Source organism: Antechinus flavipes, chromosome 4, assembly GCF_016432865.1.
Source record: "Antechinus flavipes isolate AdamAnt ecotype Samford, QLD, Australia chromosome 4, AdamAnt_v2, whole genome shotgun sequence".
Lineage (NCBI taxonomy): Eukaryota > Metazoa > Chordata > Mammalia > Dasyuromorphia > Dasyuridae > Antechinus > Antechinus flavipes.
In genome coordinates, this window is record NC_067401.1 from 357,348,620 (window position 1) to 357,369,755 (window position 21,136).

Below are 21,136 nucleotides of genomic sequence, written 5' to 3' on the forward strand. Positions count from 1 at the left end.
TTGGAGTATAATTTCCTCAATTCCCTTCCCTTCCCTTCTTTCTGTGACTGACTCTTTATCTCAATTCCCATCCCATCACCCACACAAGGCTGTTCTAAAATTTCTCTTCTTTCCTCCCTGTCTCCAATGAGTTTGAAAATACTTTTTCTCAATATATGACATTGCCTCTTACTTTACAGAGAAAATTAAGATTGTCTTCTAGGAGCTTCATAATTCAAAATGTCTCCTTCTTTGCTTCAAATATGAAAGGAGAGAGAGAGAGAGAGAGAGAGAGAGAGAGAGAGAGAGAGAGAGAGAAGAAGGAAGAGGGAAGGAAAGGGAGGAAGAGGGAGGAAAAGGAAGAGTAGGAGAGGGAGAGGGAGAGAGGGAGAGGGAAGGAGGGAGAGAAGAAAAAAGAGCTTTTTTCCAAGGCCAATCAAAATCATCTGACATTGGTTAAAAAATAGAGAGTTAGATCTATAAAACAGACTAAACAAGGAAGAATCAAAAACAACGGGACTCAATAATCAAATGTCCAATAAAGGAAAAAATATAAATTACTTATAGTAATGTTCTTCTTTTCTAAAATATAATCGTTCTCTGGAAGCAGGTTTCCTGGGGGGCTTCCAGAGGCAGTCTTAATTTCAGTTCAAAGTAATAATCACCTCAAATGCAGCCAGCTGATAAAAGTTCAGATCCTTTATTGCCTCTTCCAAAATATCCTGGTTAGTTTTCTTTCGTTCTGAGAGCTCTTATTGCTAGTCCTTTGCCTCTGCCAGCTTCAGCCTCCAGGTCTCTCTGAATTGGCTCTGGATGTCCCAACTGAATTCTGGCTCTCTCAATCTCCTCCACTGACTCCTGGCTGAGGCTCTAAGAGCTTCTTATATATGATCTCTTAAAGGTGTGAACTCAAAGATTGACTCCTTCTCCGAGAGTAGGATTGTGGGAGCTGTGATTTGTGAATCTCCTCCACTGAACTTGTGAATCTCATGCTGAACCCTAACTTGTGAATCTGAAATGCTAATGTGTGAACTAATGTGTGAACTCTTAAAGGTGTGAAAGGTGAACTGAACTGCTAAGCACAATGCTAAAATTAGACAACCGACTTACCACTTTATAAGAATCCTAACACCTATAAAAGAATTACCTTGTTGATAAAAAAAAAAATATGGCTGGCAAAACTGGAAAGCTGTATGGTAAAATTTTGGATTAAATTCCTTATACAATTTTTCACAGCACATTTAAAATGGATCTATAACTTAATATTAAAGATCATGAGAAGTAAACTGTTCTTCTAATTTGTTTATAATATAATTCTTTATGTCTAGATTATGAACCCATTTCAACCTTATCTTAGTATATGGTGTTAGGTGTGCCATAATTTCTGCCATAATACTTTCCAATTTTCCCAGTACTTTTTGTCAAATAATGAATTCTTATCTCAAAAGCTGGGCCTTTGGGTTTGTCAAACATTAGATTGTTATATTCATTGGCTATTTTGTTCTGTGAACCTAACCTATTCCACTGATCAACTTCTCTATTTCTTAGCCAGTTCCAAATGGTTTTGATGATCACTGCTTTATAATATAGTTTTAGATCTGGTATAGCTAGGCCACCTTCATTTGCTTTTTTCTTCATTAATTCCTTTGAAATTCTTGACCTTTTGTTCTCCATATGAATTTTGTTGTTATTTTTTCTAGTTCAGTAAAATAATTTCATGAGAGTTTGATTGGTATAACACTAAATAAATAGATTAGTTTAGGTAGTATTGTCATCTTTATTATATTCACTTGACCAATCCATAAGCGCTTGATATTTTTCCAATTGCTTAGATATGACTTTATTTGTGTGGAAAGTGTTTTGTAGTTTTGCTTATATAGTTCCTGACTTTCCCTTGGCAGATAAAGTCTCAAATATTTTATATTATCAACAGTTATTTTAAATGAAATTTCTCTTTGTCTTTCTGACTGTTGGATTTTGTTAGTGATGCATAAAAATACTGATGATTTATGTGGATTTATTTTGTATCCTGCAACTTTGCTAAAGTTGTGGATTATTTCTAAGAGCTTTTTAGTTGATTCTCTAGGTTGCTGCAATTATACCATCATATCATCTGCAAAAAGTGATAATTTGATTTCCTCATTACTTACTCATTCCTTTAATCTCTTTTTCTTCTCTTATTGCCAAAGCTAACATTTCTAATACAATATTGAATAGTAATGGTGATAGTGGGTAACTCTGTTGCACTCCTGATCTTATTGGGAATGGTTCCAATTTAACCGCATTACATATGATGCTTGCTGCTTGCTTTAAATAAATGCTATTAACTATTTTGAGGAAAAGTCCATTTATTCCTATATTCTCTAGTGTTTTTAATAGAAATGGGTGCTGGATTTTATCAAATGCTTTTTCTGCATCTATTGAGATGATCTTTTTTTTGTTAATTTGGTTATTGATATAGTCAATAATGCTAACCATTTTCCTAATATTGAACCAGCCCTACATTCCTGTATAAATCCTATTTGGTTGTGGTATATTATCCTGGGGGTGATTATCTGTAATCTCTTTGCTAATTTTTTATTTAAGATTTTTGCATCAATATTCATTAGGGAGATTGGTCTATAATTTTCTTTCTCTGTTTTTTTTCCTATCTGGTTTAGGTATCAGTACCATGTCTGTGTCATAAGAGGAATTTGGTAGGAGTCCTTCATTCCCTATTTTTTCAAAAAGTTTACGTAGTATTGGAGTTAATTGTTCTTTAAATGTTTGGTAGAATTCACATGTAAATCCATCTGGTCCTGAGGATTTTTTCTTAGGGAGTTGATTAATAGTTTGTTCTATTTCTTTTTCTAAAGTGGGACTACTTAAGTAATTTATTTCCTCTTCTATTAACCTGCACAACAGATATTTTTTGTAGATATTCCTCTATCTCACTTAGGTTGTTAAATTTATTGGCATAAAGTTGGGCAAAGTAACTCCTGATAATTGCTCTAGTTTCTTCTTCATTAGTGGATAGTTCTCCCTTTTCTCTTTCCTTTTTCTAATCAAATTAACTAAAGGTTTATCTAATTTTTTTCATAAAACCAACTTTTAGTTTTATTTATTAATTCAATAGATTTTTAGTTTCAATTTGATTGATCTCTCCTTTTATTTTTAGAATTTCAAGTTTGGTATTTGATTGGCGGGGTTAGTTAATTTGTCCTTTTTCTATTGTTTTTAGTGGCAAGCCCAATTTATTGATCTTCTCTTTCTCTATTTTATGCAAGAAAGCAATATAGATATAAAATTTCTCCTTATTACCATTTTGGCTGCATCCCACAAATCTTGGTATAGTTATCACGTTATTGTCATTCTCTTGGATGAAATTATTAATTGTGTCTATGATTTCCTGTTTCACCATTCATTATTTAGGATGAGATTATATAGTTTCCAATTTCTTTTTGTCTATTTTCATCTGGCCTTCTATTGAATGTAATTTTTATTGCATCATGTTCTAAAAAAATGCATTTATTATTTCTGCCTTTCTGCATTTGATTTTGAGGTCTTTATATCCTAATATATAGTCAATTTTTGTATACGTTCCATGAACTGCAGAGAAAAAAGTGTACTCCTTTCTGTCTCCATTCAGTTTTCTCCAAAATCTATCATATCTAGTTTTTCTAATATTCTATTTATCTCTTTAACTTAATTCTTTTTATTTTGTGGTTTAATTTATCTAGTTCTGAGAGAGCAAAGTTGAGATCTCCCACTATTATAGTTTGGCTGTTTATTTCTTCTTGAAACTCTCTTAAGTTCTCCTTTAAGAATTTAGATTCTATACCATTTGGTGCATATATGTTTAATATTGATATTGCTTCATTATCTACAGTATACTTTAGCAAGATATCATTTCCTTTCTTATCTCTTTTAATTAGATCAATTTTTGCTTTTGCTTGATCTAAGATCAGAATGGCTACTGTTGCTTTTTTTACTTTACCTGAAACATAGTAGATTCTGCTCCAGCCTTTTATCTTTACTCCATATGTATCGCTCTGCTTTAAATGTGTTTCTTTTAAACAACATATTGTAGGATTCTGGCTTTTAATCCAATCTGCTATCTGCCTTTGCTTTATGGGAGAGTTCACCCCATTCACATTTACAGTTAAAACTACTGATTCTGTATGTCCTGTCATCTTATTAACCCCAAATTATATTTTTCTCTTTCCTGTTCTCCTTTCCCTCCTTCCCATTATTTTACTTATGAGCACTACTTGCCTCAAGCAGTCCTCCCCCTTTAGAGACCCTCCCTCTTTCTTATATCTTTCCCCTACTATTTCTCTTTTCCCTTCTATTTAGCCTACCCCTTCCCTTTTCCCCTTTCCCCTCCTACTTTTTTATAAAATGAGAGATATTTCTCAGTGAAACCAAATATATCTAGTATTCTTTCTTTGGGCCAAATCTGATGAGAGTAAGATTCACACACTATTCATCATCCTCCTTTCTTCCCCTCAATTACAATACATTTTCTTTGCCTCTTCCTGAGATGTAATTTCCCTCATTTTACCTCTATTTCCCCTTTTTTTCTGTTACAATCCCCTTTCCATCTCTAGTTTCTTTTTTATATTATAACAGTAAAATCAGATTATACATGTACTCTCAATGTATACCCATAACAGAAATACAGTTCTCAAGAGTTTTATTTTTCTTTTTACTTTTTATGCTTCTCTTGAGTTCTATATTTGGAGGTCAATTTTTGTTTGTTTGTTTAGCCCTGGTCTTTTCATCAAAAATAAATGGAATTCACCAATTTCATTGAATATCCATCTTCTTCCTTGAAAGAAAATGCTCAATTTAGCAGGGTAATTTATTCTTGGCTGCATTCCAAGATCCTTTACCTTTATCATATCAGATTCTAGGCCCTTCAATTCTTTAAAGTGGAAGATGCTAGGTCTTGAGTAATCCTTATTGTGGTTTCTTGGTATTTGAATTGTTTTTCTTGGCTGCTTGTACTATTTTTTTCTTTGGTCCAATAGTTCTCAAATTTAGCCACAATATTCCTTGGAGTTTTAATTCTGGGGTTTCTTTCAGGAGGCATTCGGTGAATTCTTTCAATGGTCATTTTACCTTCTGATTCTTTGGTATCTGGGCAGTTCTCTTCAATAATTTCCTGAAAGATAATGTCTAGGCTCTTTTTTTCATCATGTATTTCAGGGAATCCAATAATCCTTAGATTGTCTCTCCAGATCTATTTTCCAGGTCAGTTGTTTTCCAATTAGGTTTTTTTTTTTTTTTTTTTGGTTTTGTTTGACTGATTCTTGTTGTCTTGTTGAGTCATTCATTTCCATTTGTTCAATTCTGAATTTTAGTGAATCATTTTCTTCATTTACTCTTTTTTTTACTTCTTTTTGTATTTGTTCAATTGAATTTTAAAATGAGTTGTTTTGTTCTAAGGAATTTTTTTTTGTTTCACAAATTCTGTTTTTAAGGAGTTATTTTCTTTCTCCATTTCACAAATTCTGTACTTTAAGGAGTTATTTTCTTTTTCTGTTTCACAAATTCTGTTTTTCTGGGAGTTACTTTCTTTTTCCATTTTATCAAATTTATCTTTTAATGAGTTATATGCTTTTTCCATTGCACTAAGTCTATTTTGTAGTGAATTTTCTTCAGATAGTTTTTGAGTTGCCTTTTCTGAACCCTCTTGCAAATTTTTCATTTCTTTTCCTCATTTTTCTTCTAGCTGTCTTTTAAGATCTTTTTAATTTCTTCTAGGAGAGCCTTGTGTTATGGGGATCAGGTTATATCAACTTTTGGAGCTTTAGCTGGAGTTGATCTGCCCTTAGTCTCCTCAGGGTTTGAAATCTGTTCTTCTCTTTCACCATAGAAGCTATCTATTGTCAGAGTCCTCTTTACTTTTTTAACTCATTTTTTTTTTTTAAATTAAGGTCTACCTTTAGGTTGGGTCAGTGCTGATTCACTCCCAATGCTGGGTGAGCATAGCCTGTGAGATTCTGGCATTTGGGGGTTCACTATTGATCTTTTGTGTTTGTGTTGGATGTTTTATAACTTCTCTGCTGATCTACTGACTTGCAACCAAGGCAGAATGGTCAAACGCTGCTGTAGATTCCTGTAGATTCTTCCCCTTAATTTCTCTAACACATAGAGTCTGTACTGCCCTCTGGAGTCCACACCATCCTGGTACTCTGTGCTATTTGAGCTGGAGTTTGTATTCAGCTTTGCTGCCTCTCTCTAGTTTCTGATTGAAACAGACCTTTTCTGGTTTGTTGCCTTCCAATAGATTCTTCATCATGGGGAGTCCACACCAGCCCCAGGACTGCACCACCTTGGGACTCTGAGATGTCTGTGTTGGCGTTTGTACTCAGCTGCTTACACTAGCTGCCTCCCTCCTATTTCCAATTGAAACAGACCTTTTCTGGTGATCTTTGAAATTATCTTCTGCTGATAATTTGTTGCACTCCCAATATTTGTGGGTTCTGTGGGTCTATAGCTAATTCAGAGACTGGATTTCATAATTAGTGAGGGTTGTAGAGAAGGTCAGAGAGAAATGTGGATTGTCTCTGCCATCTTGGCTCCCAAAGAGATATATTCTTAGGCAAAAAAGAGATAGAGGCAATTATAAAAAATAACATAAATAACTTACATTACATGAAATTAAAATTTTTCTGCATAGAAAAGTAACACATCCAATATAAGGGAAGTAGTTAAAAGTGTGGGGGGTGAGGGGTGAAGGGGGGAATCTGTGTATCATAATTCCCTGATAAGAAGTTGTTATCAAAGATAATATAAACTAATAATAGATATAGAGACTATATTAAGACTAATAACCATTTCTCAATAGATAGTCAAAAGATATGAACAGTTTTCAAAAGAAGAAATGTAAATTATTCCTGTCCACATGAAATAATGCTTCAAATCATTTGTAATAAAAGAAATGCAAATCAAGACTGTTTTGAGGATATATCTCATACCATGCAAATTGACAAATTACCCAAAAATTACAATAGTCAATATTGGAGGTGTGGGACAATAGGCACGCCAAGGCATTTTAGATGGAGCTATAAATTGTAAAGAGTCATATTGAAAAATAATTGAAAAAAAAAAAAAGAAAACAAAGTGACTAAAAGTATCTATCATACTTTTTGACACGTAGATTTCCATTACTGGCTTATAACTGAAGGAAATCACTGATAAGAAAAAAATCTTTACACATTACAAAACATTTATAGGAGAACTTTTTATGATAGAAAATAAGAAACAAAATATCTATCAATTAGAAAATAGCTAAACAAATCATGGTACATGTAGATAATGAAATATTTGTGCTATAAAAATTATTAATATGAAGAACATAGGAAACCTGGAAAGATCTATATGAATTGACACCAAGTGAAACAGAGCCAATTAAATAATATATAAATGATAACACTATAAATGGAAAGAACAACATACAAAAAAAAAAAAAGTCAAAAGTAAATGTAGCAAAATTATAAAGATAAAAAAAAAACTTGAAAGAAAATGAGAGGACACTTAAAATTTATTCCCTTCATGGATATGAGAGACCCACAAATTCTGAACATTGCTTATGTTTTTGGATTCGTCAGTTTTATTGATTGGTTATGCTAATTTTTTTCTCCTCTTTTTGTATCTAAAAATAGTACTTGTTATAAGGGATGGCTCTATAGGAGGGAGACAGAGATATAGGGGAAACTATGATGATGTAAAAAACAACATAAATAAAAACTTATTAAGGAAAAAAAATTATTAATGATCTCTCACATAGACCCAAGGCTTCCAGTAATCATTAAATCTCATGACCTTATCTCAAATCTCTTCAATCTTGACCACTTGACATTGTTGACCACATTATTTTCTCTCCTGGATATTTTCTTTCCATTGATTCTCCTCCAACCAAGCTGCTTACACTGGTTCATCATCCTTCTCCTGTCCCTTAAACTTGAGCATGCCTCAAGGCTTTGCACTAGGTCTTTTCTTTCTCCATGTTTTCTCCCCTGGTGAGCTGCTCTCAGTCATTCAAGTAGATTCAATGATTAACTCTATGCACATGAGTCCTAGATCTTTTGCAAACTCAGCTCTAATCTCCATCCTGAGTTACAATTCCATATGAGTAATTGCCTTCAGAATACTTCCAAATGAATGCTCTACCAACTTTTCAGTTTCAACCTCTTCAAAATTGAATTATCCATTTACCAACTGGACCCATCCCATCTCCCACTTTCCTGTGTTTTTAGAGAATACCATCATCTTTCAAGGATTCCAGGTTTGCAAACTCAGTCACTTTTTAATACTTATCCTTTATCATTCCCCAATCCACTGATTTGTCTTAAACTTTTTGTCTCCATAAATCTCTTGAATTTATTTCCATCTCTTTTCTTTCACTTTTGCCATCCACTTCAAGATTTTATCACCTGTAACTAAACATCATAATAGCCTCTTGACTGATACCTTTTCATCTATTCCTTTTCCATCTTGAACTTTACATTGAAATCAAAACCTTTTTCATCTTGAACTTTACATAGGAATCAAAAATAGGTATCATTTTGACTCTATCACTTTTCTGCTCAAAAATCTTCAGTGCTTTTATATTGTCAATATAACAAAATACAAAATATATCAAAACCAACCTAGCATGCTAGCTAGCATTTATGTAATAAGTTAAGATTTGCAAAGAACTTTACATCTATTAATTCATTTGATTCCATAACAATCATGTGAAATAAATGCTATTATTATCCTCATTTGCAAATGAGGAAACTGAGGCTGAAAAAAGTTAAGTGATTTACTCTGTTAAGTGTCTGAAAATTTGGACCCAGGTCTTCTAGGCTCCATGTCCAAAATCTTATCCACTTTTCCATTTTGTCTCCAGTATTAAAGGATCTCCATAATTTGATTCCTACCTAGCTTTCCAGCAAGAAACTAGATGGATAGAGTATTGAGCCAGGTTTGGAGTCAGGAAGGCCTGAGTTCAAATATAGCCTTGGACACTTTACTAGCTGTGTTACTCTAAGCAAGTCACTTAATTCTATTTGCCTCAGTTATCCATCTATCAATTGAGATAGAGAAGGAAATGGCAAATCTATCCAATATATTTATTAAAAAAACAAAACCTCAAATGAGATTACAAAGAGTTGGACGTGACTTAAAATAATTGAACAATAACAAATTGAACTTCCAACTGTTCCCAAGATTCAATATCCCATCTTCTATCCCCATGCATTTGAATAGACCATCTCTCCTGCCAGAAAGATATTGATTGCCTCTTCATTCTATATTTCAGTCATTATATTTATTCAAGTTTCAGTTTATATAATATCTCTTCTTTCTAGCTTTTCTTAATTTTTTCATCTGAAAGCATTTTATCTCTGCTCAAGTTTTTCTAGCCCACATGGTCTGGATTTTGACCCTGTTACTCCTAACTTATACCTATCTATGTTCAGATCAATATCCATACTTCTCTTACAGTATTCCCCCGATAGAATGCAGTTCTTTATGGGAGAAGATGTTTCATGTAGGGTTTTGAATCCCTAATGCCCAACACAGCATTTTGCTTATAGTTTTTAAATTTTTTAATATTTGTTTATTTGTATTTTTTGTATTATTTTGTATTTGTTAAATTGAGATAATTATCCAGTAGAAAAAATTATAGGATTCCTAAAAGGAGAAAGTAACATTTCAAGTTAGAACTAGAAGGATAAATAGAATTTGGAATAGTAAATAAAGAGGACATTACAAGAAGAGGAAATAATATTATTAAAGGTATAGAAGCATCCATTTTGCTGTTTGGATGATAAGATGTTTATAAGAGAATGACTAAGAAGTAAAGGCAGTATCATGAAGTTAGAGAGAGGTGGAAGCAGAAGACAGAAAGTCACAAAGAGCTTGAATTGTATTTGGTACATAATGACAGACCACTGAATGCTTTTGAGAAAAGGATCAATTGCATCCAACTAGGTTTGAGGTCCTTGAACTTACTAGTCACATTGTGTAGTATCAAGCAACAATTTATTGAAATTGTCAAATTTATCAATTTTATCAAAATATTTATCATTTATCAAAAATATGATAAATTTTAGGGGAGAAATTTTTTTAATGCCACCCTTGTTCCCAATCTAGAAGCATAGAAATATGTTTAAAGTCTTAGTTTAGTTTTATTCTAGTCCCAACAAATCTCATTCCATCCAAAATTGTACATTCATTTTTTTTAAAAAGTGTATTAATACAGAAATATAAAATAAAGTTTGTTATTAGAGATTGAAATAGATCTAAATCATCTAAAAACAAAAATGTTTTTAAGTTTTATAAAAATACATCAGATGTAAAGTAGCCAATGCATGAACTTTCTGACATCAAAATGTGAAAAAGTTCAAGGCCTAAAGAATAGAATGACAAGGGGTGAAATAAAACCATCAAATCATTTTCAAAAGTTATGGAGAAAAAGGAAAAAAAATTTTAAAAACTAAAGCTAGCTAGCCTCTCTAGCTCTAGGCAGCCCCCAGATCTCCACTCAGATGACCTATGTTCCTCAAAAGCATAATATAAATCCAAGAACTCTATGCTCCAGTTCTTTTGGAAAATAGACAAAACTTCCTTAAGACCACATCATAAGCAAAAAAAAATTTTTTTCCAAAAATTATCGACTATTTAGTGGCTCACTCCTTGAAAAAAAAAAATACACGCTTTCTTTTCTTTGTGAGTCTTGAAAGCATTTTTGAAATGTGGGATTCCAAAAATCAAATTGAAAGATGAAGCCATTGCAAACCCACAAGACAAGCTCTTTTATTGTACAGTCCTTGGCCAAATGGCAAAAACTTGATTTGATTGTATATGAATACAAATCTAGATAAATTATTCTTCAGAAGAATAAAACAACATTCAGTCCAAAACTAAATAAAGCTTTCAAATGGGTGGAGATCCACTGTTCCAATTACACTGGTTCCATTATTTCACAAAGACACTTATCTTAAAGATACAAAATATTTACTATGAAACTTTACTATGAGCCAAGAAAGCTCATTTCCTTTTTAATAGTATTTCCTTCTCAGAACTAAAAAAAATGAACAAAGCTGTCTACTTCAGGATAACATTATAGTGAAGAAAAAGAGAGAAGAGGAGGGAAGAGGAAGACAAATGAGAGTAGGAGAAAAAGAAGATGAAGAAGAAAGGAAAGAATTAGGGAAGAAGAGAAAGAAGAAAATAAGGGAAAGGGAAAAGAGAAAGAGGAAAAGGAGGGAAAAGAAGAGAAAAAAGGTAGACAGAAGAAAAATAAAGAGAAGGGGGAAGAAATGAGATAATGGTGATGGTGATAAAATCATCTTCCAAAGGATATTGTGCCCTAAATTTAAATGCAAAGTTTGGTAGCATTTAAGAGTTCCAGATGATTTAGATCTATTTCAATCTCTAATAACAAACTTTGTTTTATATTTCTGTATTAATACACTTTTTAAAAAATGAATGTCTTATGGATGCTTTTCTGTAATTAGTCCACAAGTATTTATTAAATACCTTCTTTGTACAAAATATTGTGTTAAGTGCTGGTGATGCAGATACAGAGTAAGTCTCTGTTGTCAGAGAGTTTACATGGGATGAGAGGAAAGATATGCCATGTTTACAGATAGTTAGAAGATACAGGAAATTAATATAAAGTAAGTTTAAGAATGGAGGTGCTGGGGAAGCTGGGTGGCATGGTGGATAAAGTATCAGTACTGGAATCAGAAGACCCTAAGTTCAAATCTGGCCTTAGCCACTCACACTTACTAGCTCTGTGACCCTGGAAAAATCATTTAACCCTGCCTGACTCAGTTTCCCCCTCTGTAAAATGAACTGAAGAAGGAAATATCAAAGCACTTCAGTATCTTTGCCAAGAAAATTTCAAAAAAGGTCATAAAGAGTTAGACAACTGAAATGACTGAATAATAGCAATGTTAGTCCAGAAGAAAGGTAAACAGAGTCTGAATGAGGGTGATGTTCATATTGGTGGAAAGAATGGCATATGGGAGACAGATATTGTAGGAATATAATAGCTATTACTTATCAACTCAATGAAGTGAGAATGAAGAGTTGAAGCTTAGTTCAAGATTGTAAAAGTAAATTACTGAGACTGGAGAGAGTAAGACCCAAATCTGGGACCTGGTCAGGAATAAAAAGTTGAAGTATAGTTTGTTTTACCTACCCATTAATCACCAGCCAACTATCATGGTCATTAACATTACTCTTTCTAATAACCCCTCTCTCACCAAATGAATCCTGACCTTGTGTCAGCCAATCAACAGGCATTTATTGATTGCCTTCTTTGATCTAAGCACTGTACTAAGTGCCAGGATAACAAAAAGAGGCAAATAACAATCCCTGCCCTCAAGAAATCTAGTCTAACAAGGAAGACAAGTAAACAAGTAAATATACAAATTATATATAAGATAAATAGGAAATAATTAGGAGAAGTTACTAGATTTTAAGAATAGTTAGGGAAAGCTTCCTTTAGAATGTAGGATTTTAATCATTAAATCTTCCAGGAACATCTGTGGTATAATAATAATAATAATAATAATAATAATAGTGACAATGACAGGCATTTGATTTCTCATTTAAGAATTGCAAAGCACTTTACACCCTTTTCACAATGATTCTCTAAGGTAGATATTATTATTATATTCATTTTATGGATGAGAAAATAAGGTTAGAGAGGTTAAATGATTTGCTTAAGGGTACCCAGCTAATAAGTATCTGAAAAAGGATTTGAACTTGTGTTTTCCAGATTCTATGTCACTGTATCTACTATACTATATTGTTTCTAAAAATCCCAAAGTAATGCTGAGCAACCTGGTCCAAATAAAAAATAACATACAAGCTTGTCTTGAAGAATAAGAATATGCAAATTTTCTCATCTGCAAAGAGATTAAGTAATCTCTAGTTCTATTTTCCACAACATCATACAATTTAAATAAAGATAAGTATATTCAGAAAACCTCTTTCTCATTCTTTACACTGATAACAGACTACCATTTTTTAATCATATTACATATGATATGACCAGTAAGTCCTATTTTCACTAGGTGCTATGACAGAACACCAATAATTGCTACAAGCTAAAAATGTGATATTTATTTGGATCCCAGATTTTTTTTAAAGGATACTAACAGCATTAAATGAGGTGGTTATAAAAATTTTCCTAGCTGCACATCATACCAGAACATGTAAGCTTCTAAATGTGAATGTGTTGGAGTAAAATCCAAAAAGTGGAAAGAAACTAATCACAGTCATCAAATAGTTGTAGCATGGGGCCGCCAGAAGGAAGCCTCATGATTCTGGTATCTCTCAATACTTCTCTTAGGATGTTTTAGGTGACTACTTATTCAGGCCTGCCTTAGCTCCCCAACAATAACACTTTTAAAAATAATTTTAATTTTTTTTATCATTATAATTTTTTTTCCTATTCTTCCCCTTTCACTCCTAGAGCACTATTCTATTTAGTGAAAGCATTTGTTAAAGAAAAAAAAGGAAAAGAATATCAATATAATTGATACATTGAAAAAAATCTAAAAAATATTTGTAATACATACAAGAGTGTGCTAGTAAATGTTTTAACGATCAACTAATGTACTCATGACATACTTTAATCAGCATTTGCTGATTTCTGATTTATAAATGCTTACACAGAAATTTTAACAGTTGTTTGTTTTCACAAAAATAACTGGCAAAAAGATTTTCCTCATTACTACTAAATGCTTAATTATAAACTTGAATTAGGCTATTGCACATTTTTATTTCACAAAGATAATTTGTAGCTTTTTTGTTTGTTTTTTCCTGAGGCAATTGGGGTTAAGTGACTTGCTCAGGGTCACACAGCCAAGAAGTATTAAGTGACTGAGGCCAAATTTAAACTCAGGTCCTCTGATTTCAGGGCTTGTGCTCTATCCACTACACCAACTAGATGCCCCTTTTTTTTCTGAGGCAGTTGGGGTTAAGTAACTTTCTGGGATCACACAGCTAGGAAATATTAAGTGTCTGAGGCCAGATTTGAACTCTTAAGGTTCTCTTAGGTTATTATTTTTGTTAAATAATTTTTTAAAATTTATTAATATTATTGCTAGTTGATATGTGAGAAGATTCCTATTCACAGTTTATGATGATATGATAAAGAACTTAGGGAGAAAATCAGAGAACCCAATTTCTACCTCCAATAGCTATTAAAAAAATAGGCAATATAACATAAAAATTGGTTCCAGCACACCTCAAAATGAACAACACTCATGGACCTTGTACATCTACAAAGTAGTGTTTTCTTTATCTCTTTTTTCAAGCCATGCTTGCTCTTTGTGATTTTAAAAGTTACCTTTGGTTTTCTGAGTTGTCCTTTCCAGTTACATTTTTGAAATTATTATGCATATTATTCTCTTGGTTCTCCTTACTTTACCCTGTAGCAGTTTATATAGATTGTCCAGATTTCTCTGTATTCACCACATTCATCATTTCTTTCAACACAGTAATATTCCAATACATTAATATACTATAATTTGTTTAGTCAGTATCTAATTGATGGGCCTCTACTTTATTTCTAATTCTTTGCTATCACAAAAAGCTCCTTTCCTTAACAGATCATTCATTCATTTTTATTTTTATATGTGTGTGTGGAGGGGGGAGGGAGTTATGTACACACGTATATATGATATATGTACTGTCTTGAAGAATAAATATGAACAGAGTAGCAAGTCTCCTTCTATGTATGTGCACATATGTTTATATGGATACACATACACAAATGTATCTAGGGGGCACAGTGAAATGTGAGTGGTGAGCATGAAATTAGAGTGTCCCTACTGCCCAGGTCTGGTTTTCTTTGCTCATGCTGAATATGTCTAATGCTACCCTCTTCTTCCAGGGTACTTTCTCTTTTTCCAATTCTGCATTTTCTGCCATGGCACAACAGAGTTATATCTAAAAGAGATTTTCAAAGCCATCTACTCTAGCTCCCATATTTTACAGTTAAGAAAAATGAGACCTAGAAAGGTTAAGTGTCTTATTCACAAAGGTAGATGAAATAGGCATAAAATTAAGGTCCTTTGGCTCCAAACCCACTGTTCTTTCTATTGCACTCACAGTGAACTTGTATCATCAATAGTTCTTGCTGCCCAATGGCTATTCAACCATCTCATCATGCCCATTTAGTATTAACTTAATGGAAAATCCAGCTTCATGGAAAAACTTTTTTCCAGGTACCAAAATGTTTTATATTAATTTAGGGCAAGTGGGTCCAATTAATACCAACTGACATGAAATGATTTCCAGTTTAATGTCAATTGGAAATTACGGGTTTGCTCCTCCAAGTAGCACTTAATGCCAATTACTTCATTCGATGCAAGTAGTTCTTGATTTTTTTTTACTTAACTTTTAAATTGAAACTGATTGCAATTATGTTTTCAGTCTGTGTGGTTTTGTAAGTGAAAATAAGAATCTGTTATGAGAAAATGACATGGGCAGACTAATAATGATTTTATTTTTTTCAAGATTGAAAGAACTGAGCCAAAAGGAAAAAAAAAAAAAAAACAACTCCACTTTTGGCAATTCTTTTTACATCCTGAGGAAAGTTAAAGTTTTTGGAAAATCTCAGGTAACACTCAAAAATATGGAAAATGCATTGACCACAAAGCAGATGCAAAAGTAAAATACAGAAACAGAATCAAACCTTCAAAATTCCCAATTTTGAAAAAATAGTTTTGTTTATTTTCACAAAAAAGTGGCAAAGGATTTTCCTCATTACTACCAAATACTTAGAGCATGTTATAAAATTGAATTTAACTGCTGAATCTGCAAGTTTTTATTTAACAATAGAGGTGGCATTGTTGCTAAATCATATTTGAGAGATTTCCATTTAACAGTTTATGATGGTATGATAGAGATCCTTTTTACTACTTTTTAAAAAGCAATAGAGCAGTAAAGTTGGAAGAGACATTAGAGATTACCCAAGGTGACCTCTCTCTCTCTCTCTCTCTCTCTCTCTCTCTCTCTCTCTCTCTCTCTCTCTCTGTCTACTGTGTCTCTCTCTTTTTCAGATAAGAAAATTGAAGCCAAAATCACTAAACAAGTGAGCAGCAGAGCCAGTACTTAATCCCAGCCTCCTAAGTGCCAGTTATGGGCGTCTTTCCACATGGACTTATTCAAACCTATAAATTTGGCATTAGAGAAAGGAATCCTTTTTATAATTTCAGTTGTCAGAAATCTTCACTTCAGTAACATTTTCTAAAGGTCAATCAATGCTGTGTATAGCACTAATCATCATCTTTGCTTATAAAGCATCTTTGAATGAAGGAAAAATAGCTGTGGGTCTAAAGTGGAACATGTGTACTTCTATATTTTTCTTAGTCAGAAATTTAAAATGTAATCACCTTGAACTTTTAAATTCTATTTTGAAAGTATTCCAGTTAAAAAATTTTCATATTTCTATATTTTAAAAAACAACAAAATGTGGGCTTTAATAATCAATAACAGGTTTAATTCCTGTTGCTTCCTATCCCATTCTTCTACATAAATGTTCCTAGAATCAGCCTACTTGAAAAGAAATGGAACTATAAATATAACAAGGACAGAATGACCTGAGCTTTGATACAGGACACAGAAATTTACAGAAAAGTGTTAGATCTTAAACTCTACTACTGGCACCAAAAATAATTGAAAATAGTATCTACTTAATAAAAATAATTTGAAGTTAAAATAGGAAGTTACAATATCGCCATTCCTTTACTCAGAAGCCACTTCCAACTGAGATTTTTCCCTCCCCCTCTCATCTCTTTACTGAAGAGAAAGTACTCTTCAACAGGGTAGTTCTTAAAGTCTCTGACTTTGGGAACAGTATGCTGCCTCCTCTCCATAGAGTGATATTCCTACACAGAGCCTTATGTCCCAGAATATATTCTGCCCATGCCCTACTGAATTTGCCTTAAAATTGAGGGATCATCACATTTTCCTTGCCCAGTGTACATTTTATGAAGCTGATTCCAGTTTCTCAAACTACTAGCTATGACTGAATTGAAGTGATTAATGTTTATGTTAAGGTTTCAATATTGACCAATGAGAATTACACAAAATAACTGTTTCATGAACACAGGTAATACCCTTAATTCATCCAATCATCTTCCTGATATGCTCCATTCAGAAAGGGATTTACCAAGAGAAAAGACAAAACAATGACATTAAAATTATATTTATTAAAAATTATATATACATGTGTGTATATAGGGTCTGAAATCACTTCTTATCACAGGAAGTAACTTTGGGTTTTTAAAGAGCATGCAAATGTAGCAGCAGCACTGATAGGTTCTAGCAAGATAGACAGACTACAATTAATGATACTTCAAAAAAAAAAAAACATATAAATCTGTTATTCTAAGACCAACGTAATTATGAATGAAGAAACATATTATCCAAAAATCTGGCCATTAGGTTGTCTATGATAACTAATAGAGCATACAAAATGGCTCCCAGTCTTGGCTAATTTTCTTCTTCTTTCTTGTTTTTTTTTTTTTTTAAGTGTTTTAAGTGATTGTATTGTTTGGGAAATAAAGGACAATGGGAAGACTACCAACTTGAGAGACTGGAAGAATGGTGATACTTCTGACAGAAGAGGAGTTTGGAAAAAGAGTGAGTTTTGGGGAAAAGATAATGAGTTTTGTTTTTAGATATATTGAGATAAAATTATCTCTAGGATATCCCATTTGCAATGTTCAATAGGAAACTTATCTTACTGTGCTTCCCTTCTCCCAAATCTATAAAGTTCAATGGCTTCAGTCAGGATCAAATATAAAATCCTCTAGAATTCAAAGATCTTTATAACCTAAATCCCTACCTCTTCCTAGTCTTACCTATTACTCTCTTTTACACATATATATCCTTTGCAAAGTTACTAATGATTTTGTAATTGCTAAATCAAATAGCATTTTCTCACTCCAGCTCCAAATAAAGGAGGGTCCAAGATCCCTTCACTACCTGGAGATTCACAACAGCTCAACCTCCTTGGTCAAATGTCAGCCAGAAAGGAGAAAAAAAAAAAAGAAGAGTAGGAGAAAGAGAAAGAAGAAGAAGAAGAAGAAGAAGAAGAAGAAGAAGAAGAAGAAGAAGAAGAAGAAGAAGAAGAAGAAGAAGAGGAGGAGGAGGAGGAGGAGGAGGAGGAGGAGGAGGAGGAGGAGGAGGGAGGAGGAGGAGGAGGAGGAGGAGAAAGAGAGAGAGAAAGAAAAAAAGGAAAGGAAGAAGAAAAAAAGAAAGAAAGGAAAGAAGGAAGGAAGGAAGGAAGGAAGGAAGAAGGAAGGAAGGAAGGAAGGAAGGAAGGAAGGAAGGAAGGAAGGAAGGAAGGAAGGAAGAAGGAAGGAAGGAAGGAAGGAAGGAAGGAAGGAAGAAAGAAAGAGAAAGGAAGGAGGAAGGAAGGAAGAAAGAAAGAAAGAAAGAAAAGAAAGAAAAAAAAAAAGAAAGAAAGAAAGAAAGAAAGAAGGAGGAAGGAAGAGAGGAAGGAAGGAAGGAAGGAAGGAAGGAAGGAAGGAAGAAGGAAGGAAGGAAGGAAGGAAGGAAGGAAGGAAGGAAGGAAGGAAGAAGGAAGGAAGGAAGGAAAGAAAGAAAGAAAAAAAAAAAAAAAGAAAGAAAGAAAAAAAGAAAGAAATAGAAAGGAAGGGAGGAAGGGAGGAAGGAAGGAAGGAAAGAAAGAAAGAAAGAAAGAAAGAAAGAAAAAGAAAGAAAGAAAGAAAGAAAGAAAGAAAGAAAGAAAGAAAGAAAGAAGAGAAAGGAAGGGAGGGAGGGAGGAAGGAGGAAGGAAGGAAGGAAAGAAAAAAAAGAAAGAAAAAAAGAAAGAAATAGAAAGGAAGGGAGGAAGGAGGAAGGAAGGAAGGAAGGAAGGAAGGAAGGAAGGAAGGAAGGAAGGAAAGAAAGAAAGAAAGAAAGAAGAAAGAAAGAAAGAAAGAAAGGAAGAAAGAAAGAAAGAAGAGAAAGGAAGGGAGGGAGGGAGGGAGGGAGGAAGGAAGGAAGGAAGGAAGGAAGGAAGGAAGGAAGGAAGGAAGGAAGGAAGGAAGGAAAGGTCTATATAATTTCATTTGATTCTCACAATAATTCTCTGAGAAGATAGGGCAGGAATTGTGATTCCTATTTTAAATGAATAAAATGTCAATTTTGTCGTTTTTTAAAATGGAAAAAAGTAAATACAAATTTTAGCCCAAAAGGCAACCCATTTATGATCAAAACCGTTTTCCACATTATAGCTTCTCCAGATAAGTTGGCATAAAAAATATGTTCCCAGTGAATAAACCTAGATTCCCAAAGGAAGAATTTCATATGACAATCTGAGGCTCCCTCTAGTGGACCCTTTGTAAACTTGCTTTGGAATCTAATAGCTATAACTCCTAAGAATTCTATTTGGATCCTCAGCAGATAAATGTGAAACCATAATGCAGGACAAAACTTCTTGAAATGTGTGGCATGACCCCATATGGGATCACTTAACTCATGAAATTATGATTTATTATTAGTAAATGTTTGATTTGTACACCTATTTTATATCCAGGGTCAAGTAAAAAATTCTCAGTCAAAAAAAAAAGTTATGAGTTGAAAAAGTTTGAAAAGCTCCCCCCCCAATAGAAAATATGCAGACCTGGAAGGCGATGGGGTTCTGTATAGACTTTTATGTGAAAATAAAGTTATCTTTGTAACTGAGATTGCCATGGGGTGTTTTACCCTTGGTCCAAGGGAAAGATTACTATCTGTGTGAAGAAGAGAATGGACGTGAGAACTTTAGAAATGAGAGAAATTATTGCCTTGGATAGGCACACAAATGATGTAAAACTCTTTGCAGGACCAACTTTGGGAAGAAGAAAAACACTGGAAAACACTGGGAACATAAAGAAACTTTAACTCAATTTGCCATCCTTAAGACTTCGCAGAATGTCCTTCTGGGTGAGATTAAGAACTCTCTTGATTGAGCTGAGATATTTTGATCCCAGATAGAAGAGCTCATTCACTCTTTATATTGTCTAACATATTCCAATTCATACAATTTCCCTGAATTCTGTTGCTATCTGTTTGAATAAATGGATCTGTTTGCTTACTATATATTTGTAGTGGTCTTTTGGGTATCTAGCATTTGGTAAAAGGAGTCAAGTCTTCAGATAGAAGCTTGGAGTATACCTTCCTCTTCAAAGGATACCAATAAAGAATGTGACTTGAGCTAAATGGAAAAATTTTTCCAGTGTAGCAATTTTTTAAAAAGATAGAGGGTTTAGATATTTACTCTGTTGGAGATAAGAAAGGTTGTTAACATGGCTCAGCAGTTCATGAATTGCAAAATCAAAGCCGAACAGATGATGGTCTTCAGCAAGCCCACCTGCTCTTACTGCAGAAAAACTGTAGAGCTTCTCAAACAATTGCCTATTAAACAGGAGTCCTTGGAATTTGTCAACATAACAGCTCACTGTAATACAAATGTGATCCAAGACTATTTGCAGCAGCTAACAGGAGTAAGAACTGTGCCTCGGTGTTTATTGGTAAAGATTGTATTGGTGGATGCTCAGATCTCATAGCCCTGGAACAGAATGGCCAATTGCTACAAAAGCTTCAACAAATTGGAATGTTACAATAACTTCCAGACACTTGGAAAATGGAATCTTCTACAATGTGCTGGAATACATGCCTATTTTGCCTCTCTTTCAGTTTCTGGAAGAACATTTTATTTTAATTTCTAAAATGTCAAACCAGAAAAGTTTTTCCCTCTTCTGGAGATGTTACTTCTGTTATCTTTCACATTTCCAAATGATCTAGGATATTATAACTTCTTAGTCCAATAGAAGAAGCACTAAATTCACACCAAATCCCATGGGAGAACTTCAAAACATGTTATTCCAATCTAATATTTTCTTCAATCCTCCTCATTTTACTCCAATGCCATAGACATACTTGTTTTATTCTGGTTAAATCAGCTAGCTTCTAAAGGCTTTTACCAGGTTCTGATTTGGGATTGAGTAAGTTTAAGATCAGAGCTTTATAGTTTGGAAGCTGGAAGAAGCCTGAGAGATTTAAATGACAGACTGAAAGAAGTTCTTGAAAGCTTTCTCCTGCTGTTCTTCACATTTTCTTTCCATCTGCTAAGGTTCCCAGGCTTTCTTTACATAGATTTAGG

The 21,136-nt window shown here is 33.4% G+C and overlaps 1 pseudogene; it reads left to right on the top strand.

Moving 5' to 3' along the window:
* Window positions 1-20,279: 20,279 nt before the first annotated feature.
* LOC127562404 (glutaredoxin-1-like) lies at window positions 20,280-20,599 on the top strand (annotated as a pseudogene).
* The last annotated feature ends 537 nt before the right edge of the window (window positions 20,600-21,136 follow it).